This window comes from Osmia lignaria, chromosome 2, assembly GCF_051020975.1.
Source record: "Osmia lignaria lignaria isolate PbOS001 chromosome 2, iyOsmLign1, whole genome shotgun sequence".
Classification (NCBI taxonomy): Eukaryota; Metazoa; Arthropoda; class Insecta; order Hymenoptera; family Megachilidae; genus Osmia; species Osmia lignaria.
In genome coordinates this window covers 6735883-6750091 of record NC_135033.1, presented here as the reverse complement: position 1 = coordinate 6750091, position 14209 = coordinate 6735883, and the positions used below count along the sequence as shown (strand labels likewise).

General features: G+C 42.8%; 1 protein-coding gene across 3 annotated transcripts in view; it reads right to left on the bottom strand.

Moving 5' to 3' along the window:
- The window catches only part of fz2 (frizzled 2), a 98136-nt gene that overhangs the window by 29114 nt on the left and 54813 nt on the right, over nucleotides 1-14209 (bottom strand). The window contains exon 1 of one of the 3 annotated variants that reach the window (XM_034330279.2): nucleotides 10982-11615. The exons of the other annotated variants lie outside the window; for them this stretch is intronic. The gene's annotated coding sequence lies outside the window, so the exon portion shown is untranslated. Of the gene's footprint in view, nucleotides 1-10981; nucleotides 11616-14209 lie in introns of those variants that run through there. 3 annotated transcript variants of the gene reach the window in all.

The window sequence follows — 14209 nt, the reverse complement described above, 5'->3', positions numbered from 1 at the left end:
GTTACAAATGTACTTTTGCCTAGTCATATTTTATACAGTTGAATATTAGTGTAAATCAGCGGTTCTCAATTAATGGATGCGGATAATTCGTGCAATATACAAGATAACAATTCTAATTTCCCCTTCCCGGCCTTCCACTCTAAATTTAATTTTTTTTTATTCTATAAGAAACAAATGTAAGAAAATCATTTTTTCTATCTTTTAATAAAGTAATTATAAGAAAAAATAAAGAAAGAAAGGTACAATGAAATGATTTCTTTCAAATGATCTTTCAGAAACTTTTTAACTTCGCCGCCAATTCTGTGATACCTGCATATTCTTCCAAGTAAACGGGCTACACAAAGGGAAAACAGGATACATGATACAGTATAATCTTCGCGTTTACCGCACTTTTTCCAAGGATTCCACGGGTAACGTGACACCGAACGGAAAATATCGCGAGTTTCACCGGAACCCGGTAAGAACAGCCCGACAAAGTGGCTTTGATCCTTATCGAACGCGTGCCCCATCACAAACTGCCCGCCAGCCTTAAAAAGCCCGTAAACGTTTAGCAGTTTCGAGTTACTTTCGGGATTCAAAGGGGTCCGCGGCGTACTATCGAGCACTGCCTAAACAAATAGCGCGTTCAAGAACAGAAGTCTCATGGAGAATCTTCAAAGGTGTTATACCGTTGATTTTTTGTGAACCTTTGTTCGATGGGCAGGAAATCGAACTGACATCAGTAGAGATCTGTAGGGTATTTCATTTATGTACTTCTCAAAATTTGATTAAAATCGAAGACGTATTTTCTGTCTCATAATTTTAATAAAAATTATGAAAACTAGCAGATTTTCATGATTTTTAAAAAGCTCAAGATCTACTTGCTTAAAGGAGTCCACTCAACTGTGAGTTATACTTAAACTAATACCCACACAGACTGCTAGGTTCTTTCTCAACTACTATTGTTACTATTCTTTTCATTCCTCTTCCTCCTTCATTCATACATTTAAGCTTTCACTCCTTAACCGCCGCTTTTGTTTCGCTAGGATATTGTTCCTTTCTTTCTTAGCTTCTTACAAGGTACGCTGAAGAGATAAAAGATAACGGAGAAGGGCAAGTGGATGGTGTACGAGCTTAGAAACCGTGACTCTAACTATATTACTGTGATATACTACAACAAAATGTAATTTCTGTATATTTAGAATGAAACTTCAAATAAATACATGATAAACCCAAAAATATCAATCTTTTTTTATTTCATCCCTCTAAGAAATTTTTCACTTTCCTTATCAATGAACCACCCCCGACTCTCCTTATTTGTTGCTTCAATTTCCATCGCGGTTCTTCTTCTCTCCGTTGGTACCCTTCCGGCCGCACAGGAGCCACGGAGACAACAAAGGAACAATTCTTTCCCCTCCGACCGCTATCTCCTTTATTTATCTATCGGTCATTCGTGGAACGAGACGGCGAACCACACGGATTCCACCCTCGAAGAGTTACGATCACCGATCTCGCCAGGATTCACCGAGCTCTCCTGACCTCTCGAAGGGACCATCCCTACCCCCCCCCCGTCCCACCTCTTTTCCCGCCGCGTTTCGATGCAGATTCCACAGGCCAGAGCTGGCCTCTCGAGCCAACGAACAGGAGAACGGAACAGAGACGATGGAGAACGGAAAAAAGGAAGAGAAAGAAGGCGGTGGAAGAGGCAAAGGGTGAAGCAACGAACAGGCAACCGAGAGCAAACGGCCGGTAACCGAGGGGAAAAAAGGGAGAAGGGAGAAGAGGGAACCGTCTCGCAACTGGTGTTAACTCGCATGGCTCCGGAGAAGACCACAACGACGACTACGACCACGACCACGACCACGACCACGACCACGACCACGACCAGCACGCCGTGCCCATTTTTTTCGACCCTTTTGCGGCGCGCACCCGTTATGCAGATACGTGGCTCTCCGCGAGCGCTGTTCCGCGAATCGTGCTTCCTACACGGACGTCCAACACACGTAGAAAAGATCCGCAGGGACACGCGCGGAATTATGCTGAATTGTGTAACCTCCGGATGAAAAGTGGACTCGGCGCACGTAGGAATTGCCGGGACGAGTGTCGCGGAATAGGGTGAAAAAAATTTCGCTACTAGATGAATCTTGTTTCTAGCGTTCCGCGTGAAAGGTGTGCACGCGGATTCGCGGGCATGTGTGGAGAATGCATGCTGATTGCCTGGTAAATGGACGTAGGGAGGGCGCGCTGAATTTACACGAGGAGTGATGAACGGTTTGCTGTCTCGATGCTTGAGTGATTTAGGGGATGGGGATGATTTTTGACTTATGGAGGGATTGCGAAAAATTGTATATTTATCCTGGTTTTTTATTTCGGTCGATTGCTTCAAGATTATTTAAAACTTTGATTATTAGAAAATAAAAGAAAGAGGGTTTTAAAAATCATTAAAATTGCACTAATAATTTGCAACTCTAATGGGAAGTATTAGAAATTCGAAAATCTGAAAATTAATTAATCCATAATTGGTATGGTGGAATTTTGGTGAAACAAAAGGTAAATGGAATGAGAATGAATTTTTTAAAATCTTCTCTTAGGTATACTATTAACTACATAAAGTAATGCGAATAATTATGCAAATAATGAAAATAGAAATTTTAGTAACCACAGAATCAAGAACTGAACAGTTGCAGACGATGCCAATTAAGGGTTAATAATTAGAGTTTCAATATTACATATTACATATGCTTCTATCTACTATGGCAGCCAAGAATATAAAGATTATCAATTAAAATATGTTTGAAATTAAATCACTTGGTTCAATGAAATATAGTATAAATACAAGATACCTGATTTTCTTGAATTAAACGCGAGTTTCAAGTACAGATACTAACCTACCCCGATTGTCAGTTGCAATCTACATAAATGATAAATATCTTCGATCTCTATCTCCTTAAATGAAGACGAATACGTGCAACAATCTGCTTCTTAATCCCAATCATGATGACAAATCTCCTACATTTGTCAGGTTGTTTCAGTTAATTAAAATAACTGCTTCGTGCTAAATATACTATAACGAACCGGCTAGCGTGTAATTTTCAAGAACTCAGGTATTGTAAAAAGTGAATCAAAATAAGGTGTCGAGCCGGATTCGCAGGACTGGGAAACAAGTTCCAATAACTGTGCGAATATATATATTTTTCTTCGTGTAATTATTGCTACGTCAATATTTAACGAGAACTTAAAACTGAAATTTATGACTTGGCTCCTGACGACCACGAATGAAGTCATTCTGTAAACTGCAATTCCAAGAACATAAGAGTTTCAGAGCTGAATGGAAAGTTAATAAGTAAGGAAATAATGTCAAACGGAAAGTACCGTTTTCAATCTAGCATAGCAACGTCATCTATCAAAACTCAACTCGTTCCTCGATCTAAATAAAATAGCTATCCAACAACCTGTTTCGTATTCAACATAATTTTATTAAAAACTAAATAAAAAATTTCTAAAAAATACAATTTAAATTTATATTAACTTGACAATTCCATTTTTCCCTACAAAATTATTTACTAGCATTAAAATTATCAATTCCATAGCTTATCGTTATTTCAATAAAATACTTTGCTAATAATTACTACACTTTCAAAATTTCAAGACTAACAAGACTTAGAATCCCACTAAAATTCCAAGAAGTACCGACACCCATTTTATAAACACGCCTTGCCAATAACAATACTTTAAGTCACCGACGAACCGAATCCAAAAGGATCTGAAGTGCATAGAGGGTTCATTCTCGGCTACCTTCAAAAATCCTCGAAACCCAGGGCGTCCCTGTGCCTCCGTGTTCCAAGGGAACACTTAATTCGACCTTCTATTCGGCATTTAACGCGCGATTTCATTAAACGAGAGACCGGGATATACACAGCTCGAGCCTGGGTAAGGTTAATCCAGCCGTCTGCGGGTTTCCATCGTGAAACGGGGTAAAAGGGAAGGAAAGGAGGTAGAGAAAGAGAGGAAGAGGCTTCCCCGGTTGTGCCTCGTACGTCGATTACGGTTTCACCTGCCCACCGGAGAGAAGAGTCAAAGAGACGGTGTCGCGTACGCTTCTTCTTGCGTGCCTGTGTGCAAGCAACGGGTAAAAAAGAGGGGTTAAAAAAAAAAAAGCGACAAGGGAAGGGGTTGGGGTTGCGGGCGGAGAGAAGCGAGCTTGACGCGACATGAAAAGCGCTCGAGCAGAGGGGAAGAAAGGCGAAGGGGGAGAGAAAAAGTCCCGTGTACAGCGAGACACGTTCGCCAAGTTTTTCCGGAAAACAACGGGAGAGGAACAACGCTGGTACTGGCATAATGCCACCTCGTTAAAAAATAATTCATTTAACCACAATGCTTCGACGATGTGCGAAAAGCAAACTCTGTGAGACGACCAACACCGAGGCCCGCGCGACGAACACCCCCTGGCGATACGCACCCCCTCACCGCCCCTCCAGTTCATCTATCTATCTTTCTTTTTGTCTTGCCTGTACCACGAACCACCCCCGCCTAACGCGTTCACAATAACAGAGCGACGATACTGGGTAACAAGGGAGGGCAGGCTGTTGTAATTAACGCAATAAATAAGTATCGTGCAACGGGATCGCGAAGGTGGTATGTATACTTTGAAGCTGACATTATTGCAGCAGAGAACTGGAACTCTTTTGTTTTTAGCGCCGGAGGTTTGTACTCGTTTAACCTGTTCGAGACCACGGGTTTCATTGCAAGAGGATACCTAGGAAGAGGAATCCTCTTTTTTCTCCCTTGCAGCTGGTGTAATGTGTAAATTATTCGTTTCTTTTATTTGATTTTTAATAAATCAATATCCCCTAGGTGTTATTTTATTGGAGCGTGGAATATAAGTTAGGGAGACAGTGAAAAATTGGAAATTGATATTAATGTTCCGCGAGCACGAGTCCTTTCTTTTTGCGCTTATTAGCGTTAATGGTTATGTTTAACAGATGGTAAGTGCGAGATTGCATGTTTTGCGTAACGAGAAAATTACTGGAATTTTTAATATGTATACGGGCAAGCAGATAAATGTAAAGAGACTAAAATATCACCCTTAAGGAATTACCTGTGTAATTTGTGTTTTGCTTTAATTAATTTAAAAATTCTAACAGATTTTTAATTTCCTCGATTGGTTAAATACGTCATTTAGAAACCCTGAGTATTTTTACATGTAACATATAAAATACAAGATAAAGTCTCGAATCAGCTTGAAAAACCGATAAAAGGGTAAAAGCGTAACGAACGACAGAACGCTAGACGCGCAACCGGCCAGAAGATACTTCCCGAGCGTAACGACTGAATTACAAAAAGTGTTGTCGTCGAATTGTCGTCAATTAAGCCGCCATCGAAGTTGAATAAATTTATAAGCTCGAGTCGTACGATCGATACGGCGGCAACTCGTTCAATGGTAGACGAACGACGATTCAAACGATAATAAAACTTCGAAACCACCCTCTGTCCTTTCTCCCATTCCTCTTCCAGCCACCCGTTCGTACGATTTTACCGAAGGTAGTGTAACAGCCATTGTTCGTGTTCGTTTGAAAGCGTGTCACAAGCCGGTCTTCTTTTCGAACGCACTTTTCTCCCTTTCCAAACATTTTCTTTCTTTCATTAAGCGCTCTTTTCACGCTGACTTACAGAAAGAGAGAGAGAAAGAATGCGAGTGTATACAGAGAAGGAGAAAGAGAGAAAGAGAGTAGGATCGTTCACCTTCGCCTTTCATGGGGTTTCACGGGCCGGGTAGTCTCGAGGGTGGACCAAAAAAGGCCATGGATTCTCGGGGAACCCGTTCGTATAATGGGAGACACCTTTGGATGTAGGTTTACCGGATACTAAAGCGTGGAACGCGGTTTTTTGCCACCGGTCCAAGTGGGACGACGCGCGAAACGCCGTCGATAATGACTCCGGGTGCCGTCTATTCGGGGCCCGCGTGTGCCCCGACGTATGGCTCGATTCGATCGGTCCAATGAATGATAAAAAAGCTAAGACACGTCGGATGATGGGAGAAAAAGGGGAAGAGGAACATGACAAATGGAAGCTAGAAAGTTTCGATCCGTGTAACAGGTTGCGGAGTTCGAGTCGCGAACACGCTGATCTCATCGCTTTCTACCGTGTGGATCGAAGGAAAAAACATACACTTCCGTGTGGTTTTGCTCCTATGTATCTGTTTATACAGACTATTTGCCCGTTTAAAATGATGGGAAAACGGGTTTTAAATAGATTATATGTTTGAAGAAAGTAGCTAGGGAGTAATTCAAAGGGGGTTGATGGTGAGATGAATATTCTGTAAGATTGATACTTTGCGATCAAAATAGAAATAGTTATAAAAAAGGAGTAAGAAAAAAGTGAATATAAATTAACTTCAAATTTACCCTTTGGCTACAGTGTAATTAATTACTAACACTTGATATCAAATCTACTCATATTCTATTGCAACTGAATACTAATTAATCATTAAATTTCCAATATTATCCCGCATGAACTTTCATCAAATCTCATTTTACCAACGCTACCTAAATGATCATTTAATTAACCCCCATAAAAAAGTAATACTATGTATCAAATAACTATCTACCCCGAAACGAAACAGAAAATTAATTAACGTTTCGTCCCTCAAATGTTCTAACCAAAAGCAAAAATATTCATGTTTGAAATTTTATTGGAGAACCCGAGGCGAAAGAATGAGAAAGGAAAAGTAGAAAGGCGAAAGAAAATAGAGAAAAGTTTGTCGTTTATCTCTCAGTTGTTTTACGACTATCGCCCAGCTTCCTTCCTGTCCCAGAGATCCCGACGGTCTCGTTAAATTTGCAGCAGGCCGCGCGACGGCGATGATATTTGCGGCAGTATATTTTTTTCTTCCTTCAGCCCGCCCCCGATATTTATTCGTCAGCGCGTGTCGTTTGAACGGAAACGCGCCCACATGATAAATCGAAACGCCTCGTATTTTTCGTACATTAAATATGTTGTGACATTCTCGTTCGATAACCGCAAAATTTCCATCTTGATGTGTTATATTCCATTCGGTATATTTAAAAAAATCTAAATCTTAATTACTTTTGAATTTCACAAACAAAATTACTATTATTTCCTATCAATAATAGTACAACCATACATTGATGCGATCGAAGTTGCATCGGTGTTTATGGGAAACGTTAATTGCAGTTAATTAAATTGTTTCTAAAGTAACTAAATCAATTTTTTTTTTAATATACATGTTTATGTTCACCTGTCAATTTGACAGATTTTCGTTGAAACAGGTAGACAAGAAATGCCCGTAAACCTAGTGTTAACACTAAACCTACTATTTTCAAAATACGTATGTAGGAAATATACAATCAAGAATTCTATAATTTGTAAAAAAAAAGTGCCATTCCTACCATTTACGGTAGTAATAGTTATACACGAAGCATCGGTAGGTTTGGTGTTAATAAACCTAGTAAAAAGATCATAAAATTAATGAAACCGAGAATGCATTAGTCTCGTTGTTAGAAAACAATCTATGCCTACTTTCCATCGACATCGTTCCGTATTCCGTTGCAACCCGGAGGCGTCAGCGAGTTTGTTCTCCGTGTTGGCACCCGTTCGACCGGATCGCGAAAAAGGAGTGCGAATCGCGTGAAACCGGACCACGGTTTAGCTTCTCCGCGTGAGAAATCCCGAGCGGGAAAGCGTGCGTGCATGAGTGTATGCCACGGCAAAGGTGAACTAGACGGTAGCGAAACGGGACAACGATAATTAGTCATGTAGCTCGAGTGACAGTTCGCGCTGCTTGCCAAGCCAATAAGAAGTCGAACCGTGCTCGTTTCGCGTGATATATCGTCGTCCAGGTGGGTGATGTCGCGGACTCGTCGCGATCCTTTTGGCACGTTTCACCGACAACCACGAACGGAGACAACGCGATGAATACGTTCCTCGTAACTACCTCGTTCCGTCCGTTTAATAGCCGAACCAACGCCGAAATATATGTGCCCCTCGGACGAGATCTATTGAGAGTTGAAATAGCTCGACACCTCATTCCTGATGTACTTGGAAAGATTGACTTTAATATGCAACCGTCTGGTAGATTTATTTCTTTCGTTCACTTTGTTCATTTGAGAGATTTGTAGATTTTTGGAGTGAACAGCAGTTTGTTCCTTATTTAGTAATAGAGAATGAACGTGAAATAAAACAGACTTCCATGGGTTTTATATTAAAATCGATGAGTGTATTAGAATTTGTCTAACTTAGAGATACCTGGTTTTGTCTAGCTGGATATATCATAGATACCTGGTTATCTTAAAAATATCTAATTATAATACCTGAAATAAAAAATTCAACATTTCAACTTTGAGTACACCTATACAAAAGAAACATTTCAGCAGTTTTTACCCTTACCTAAGTAGAAAATCCCGTTAACGATCATATCTAATATATCTGTTTGCAAAGAAAAATGACATAAAGGAATTATGAAATGACCTGATAGAATGACCGTCTTTCACCGGTTAACTTGTTGCTCGTTCAAACACTGATAAAATCAATATCTTGCGAAAGATCAGGATTTTTCAAGACCTTCGAAACTCTCTAACATTTCTAAATTACACAGCTCGCTGCGTATGTACACGTATTCCAAGTGATTCCAAGTGATCACTAGCCTATCATCATTGGTCACAGAACGAGGTGCTCGCGTATAGTTGCAACACAGAAACGAGTCGACCAGCGTACGCTTTCGTGTTGTTAATACTCGACAATCGCTGCCCGAACCCGAGCAGACTCGTCAACTTTGTTTACCGATGACATCTGTTCGCTCTTGTAATTGCGTACCTGTTATTCATACGCAACGAGGCTCCGTTTACGAATAAGGACTTCGATCAAGGACGGCTCGTATCTATGCACGACGGCGAACGTACGTTTATGCAAATTTCGAGAAAAACGATATATACGACAACCGGACGCTTGTGTGTCACGAAATAAGCAACGACGATTCTCCTTCACGTTGCTCGGATTGATTGCTGTTGCTACGCTTGTTACGTTCTTCGCCATCTCGCGCGTTTTGATTAATCACGGTATACAAATTAGCCTTGTTAGCATTGACTCGTCCGGCTAACTTTGGTGTACCGTGATTGGCTACTTGTTTAACAAGCATCCGGCCAAATTTGGAATCGTTGATGCATAATTTATGGGAGATTTCGTTTTGCCTCTGCTAATTTTATTTTCCACGTTCAAACGGCGAACACGGTTCGAGTTAAGCTTGTTATAAATCATTTAAATGGGATTCTGTTAACATTGATGAATTATTGTGAAATTTATTTCGTGCCTGTAAAATTAAAGAAAATCTTAAAACACTATATTGATGTAGTTGGCTAAAAGTAAAATTATATGATTAATTTTTATATCACTCTGATTATTGATAATGCAAAGGACTTTCTACAAAATAATAAATCCAATATTGAGGTAACATTGCAAATAATAATATCAGTCATAAATCATAAGAGGCAATTAATCTATTAATTTTATTGAGTCATTCGGTACTCAATTTCATTTTCAGCAAACGAGACTTCATAGATAAGTAAACTCGTGATAGCAGCGACAAGAAATTGTTACTTGGTCAAATGAACACTGATTTTACACAATGTTCCACAAAATTAATTTTCCACCGTAAGCTATCGTCATTTATCGCGATCGAAATTGTCACCTCGATTACCAAATGTTTTAAACGGAGCAACGATCGTTCGAAATGGAGCATCGAAGATTCGGATCGGCAGCCAAACAAAACACTTTTGGGTAAATATCTCTGTGACAATGTTTTTATGCACCGATGTAACACAGGAAATTTCCATCTAAAATTCATTATAATTTATCATTTTCTTATATTAATATTTTCCTATTGAATCTGTCTTATATATACTTACAAGGAATGATCCTGAACCAGAAAATTAAAAGAATTATGAAACTTTGTGAATATACTTGTGAATTTTCAGGGTCAGGATCCTTCCTTGTTAGAAGCCTCGAAACTTCATCATATGAAATTTTACGTACTACTCCGTTTCCACGGGGTAAGTCATTTTTATAATCGTCAATACTTATCAGACAATAAGTTTAACCTGACCCGTTTCAGCAGTATGCCCATAATACACCTCTCGTGTCCAAGCCGTGGTATATTATTTACGTACCGCGTGATGCTCCGATAACCAGCCCGTCATAAAGCCAACTCGGAGCGTATTCGATTCACACGTACGATCGATGCGCGCCTATATATATTCGCGAAAGTATGTATCTCGAAAGGGTATCAATTATGTTCCACGAGGAAACAATGGCGCATAAACTGGCATCGCTACACTACCCATCGCTACCTTCATGACCGTAACCGTGCATCGCGACAAGCAGATACATTTCCAAAAAGAGATCAACTCGACAATTTGATACAAGTTTGTTTATCGTTAGAGAGTATATCCGTAAAATTAGACTCGGATTTGCATAGATGATTCGAAGAAGAAGATGGTACGTGGAACGAAGGCAAAGGCGAGGGTAGAAAGAGGGAGGCGGAAGAAGGGTTGGGTGAAAGAGATTCGGTAGGCATCGGTAAAATAGAAGGGGAATTGGAAGCAAGGTCTGTCGTTCGGCATTCAGAATGCAGAAGGACCGAAAGAGAACGTAGGGTGCTTGGCTCGGTTGGCCTGTGGAGTTTGCGTGCATGTGTTTCTCGTTCGTCCCTATGCACGAGAGTGCAGCGGAGCCCGGAGAGGAGACAGTGAGACAGGGTAAAGAATAAAGAGAGATAGAGAGGCGCGCGAGAGGCCGCAAAATATATGCTGCACGCCGGTGGATGCTCGTTTGCAGCGTTCGAGGAGGGACGAAGATAATCGCGAGTGTACCGGGCTACGGATAAAGTGAAACGGAAGAAAGGAGAACGCGAAACGGTTCGGGCGAGGAGGCTGGTCAATGGTAGGCCGGCTATCGGAACACCCTTCTCGAAAACAAAGCCGGATCTCACCTTGATTTATCGCAGAGTTCTGGAGCCGCCGCGGTGCTGTGTGCTGTGCTCTCGGGGGTTCGGGGGGCCTCTCTTCGGGTACAGCCGCCGCCGGGGTGAGCTCCCCGGCGAAAATTAATCCATTATCGGCCGAACGAAAACGAAAACGAAATAACAAACAGCAAACGTAGCAGCGCTGGAGAAAAGCAGACCACCGTTCAGATTCTACGCTCTTCTTCCGGTCTCTGCTTTTTCTCTTCTCGCAGACACGGACAGCCTCTCGTTTTCTCTTTCTCCCTCTATCTCGTGGTTTCGTTGAATCGTGTATATACACTACCAGAGGCCGGTGCCCGCCACTAAATCAGCTCCGTAAAACGTATGCACGGTAACGTGTCACGGTGAACAGAGTCGAATGCTTGCACACGGCAGCGCGGATCACACAACGCGTTTCCCCTCCTCGGCACAGACACACCGGACACGTTTCTCCAAATATTTTCCTTCGTGCGCACGCTCCCGCTAGCGACGCGTCCGACGACACAACGCTTAGTTCGAGCCACGACGGGTATATCGATACACGTGCGAGTAATCGGCTCGGAACACGAACCACCCCTAACAACGGCCAAGAGCGCACTGACGTGAATGCGCAACCGAGGAAACACGAAAGCGGAGATCCGAGATCCGATCGAGTCAACCGGTAGGGTGGGGGAAGCCTTTCGGTCGACTTCGGGACGCTTCGCCGCGCATGCTCCCTCTCCACTCTCGTCCAGTAACCAGCGTATCTCACACAACCATAAGATTCTCTCAACCTCTATGTAACCTCATGGAATCAGTTTCTATGTGTATTTGAACTGCTTTCCTCTCTCGTTTCTTCTTATTCTCTATCTCTTTTTTTATCCCTCTTACCTGCTACTCCAGCCAACATCGTGTGCCTCGTACATGCACACCTGTTTATGCGTGCGCGTGCACGCGACGCGTACCGCCTTACCTTTTCGCGGCAGACTCCACACGCGCGATGACGTCACGCTGGGCGCCGTGGCGTGGATAACGAGATGGCCCGAGTCTTCCTCGGGACCCTCGATCGCTAATTATCGTCCTAGAGGTTTCGCCTCGTTCCCTGGCTCCTTTGCTTTTTCCTTTTTCCCTATCTCTCTCTTTCTTTCCCCCTTTCTCTTTCGCCGGTTGCTGGCAGACGGAGAAATCGTGTTGGCCCGAGAAGGCACCCGGCAGTCACCCTTGCCTCACGGACGAGGATTTTCGTTCGCCGCTCGTTCCCCGGTGGCATTAATGATGTCTCGTGTAGGTACAGTCACGACCGGTTCCACGGGACCTACCTCCTATCAAGATCGAGTATCTACTAGCGACTTCGAGGACACGGGACGGACCTCGAGGAGAGCCCGAACAATCCCCATCTAAGGTTTCACCCGGTGTGTAAAACACGTCGCATGGACCACGGAGCCGATGCATTCGAGCGCCGATGGTGTTGTGTCGTCGTGGCTGCAACGACGGCGCTCGTCGTCGTTTTGGACGAGGACGAATTCCGTGAGCGTCGGGACCGGCCCGCGCAAAAATGAGCGTCGCGTCCGACGTATAAATAACGAAACACCCCGTTGTAGGAGGCTCGCGGACCTTGTGCAATAAATAACGTCCGAGCGGAGCACACCTGCAGCGACAAGGCGTGTCCGATGGACGATGAAGTTTAACGTCCTTTCCTCCTTTATTTCTCTGCCCAAAGCTATCGCGAGACGCGTCACCAATAAAATGCTAATCACCCTTGCTCGTTACCTCTCGCATGCTCTTTATACTCTTGCTTTTTTAACGCGACCCTATGGAACGAGATATGACCGACGACGGGCACTCGTTCACGAGTAATAATAGGAGACGAGCGATACAGGATATTGCAGTTTCGTGACAGATACATCCGGTACTTTCGTTTCTTTTGCAAGCATACATTAATAATGATTGTACTATTATAATATTGCAATTGATAATAAATAATGAAACTTACGTTGTATTTTGATTTCTCGAAACATCATTCATCAGCAGTTAATTTAACATTTAAGTGTTTCAAAAATATTCAAGATGAACAAATATAACATGTATCATTTTTACGAGAGGATATCTTAATAAATAAATAGCGATGGTAATTCCAGTACCAGTTAGAGACCTATCCAGAAGGAAAATGATCCCCCGTTCGGAGGGTTAATATTTCAAGCTAAATTACAATCCCGAACTGTTTTATTACACGCATCCCACTCCTGCAATAGATTTCTCTGAAACGGTTATCCATTCTCTCATCCTTCTCTTTCTGCAATAAAAGCGAAATGATTTGCCTGAATGGTTAAACAGCCGACCACCTACGAGCACCCTGCGTTTTCGACATCAATAACTCTCGACCCACCTAACTCGTAGCTTCCAGCCTGCACGGTCATCGTATAGGAAAAATTAACTATTCCTCCAGCCGCGTTTGAAACGTCGTGGTAAAAAATCCCATTTGACGAGCAGACACGTACCATCGCGAGTAGTACACGCCATGTGTCCCCTTGCACGGTAACCTCGGCGTCTCGTTGCGCCGCGAGGGAACTCGCCCAGCCCTAGGGACGCGGACACTTTCTCCCCGGAATAGCCGGGAAAAACGGAGGGTTGGCTCTTTTCTACCGGAGAGGCAGCCATCCAACTATGGTGCATAGGAATGACGAACGACCACGACGGAGGATTGGTTCTGATTACGATCTCACGTCACCCCAACGGGTAAGGAGCGCGACAATGACGATGACTGTAATTCCGCGCACGCACAAGGTGGTCTATTATGATTCTTCAGCTGGAACACGTTGCAAGGTGCGACGGCGAGAGACGATGAAATGGTTGCTCGCCAACCGGGCGAACTCTTCTTATTAAATTCATCAAGGCTCAACGATTCGAGTCGAATCTCTCGGTTGGTGGATTTTCGAAAAGTACACGGGCTCGAGTCTCGACCCGTTGATTGATAGGTAGCGATATTAATTAACGATCTCGAGCCGTAAAGATTCTTCTCTCGACAATAGCCAGCAAGTATCCGACTGAAGTCTAGCTAAAAGTCGATCCGACCGAAGAAATTCACGATTGTTCGTTGGCCAACAATGCTTGGAACTCGACGTCGAACTTAAATTTTAAGAGTCACTAGCACGAACGGACTTGCCGACCTAGCTTCTTGCTAAAAAGCGTTTCTCCCTACGCTCGAACGAGCCGCGGCTCGCCAGAGGAACCCTTACT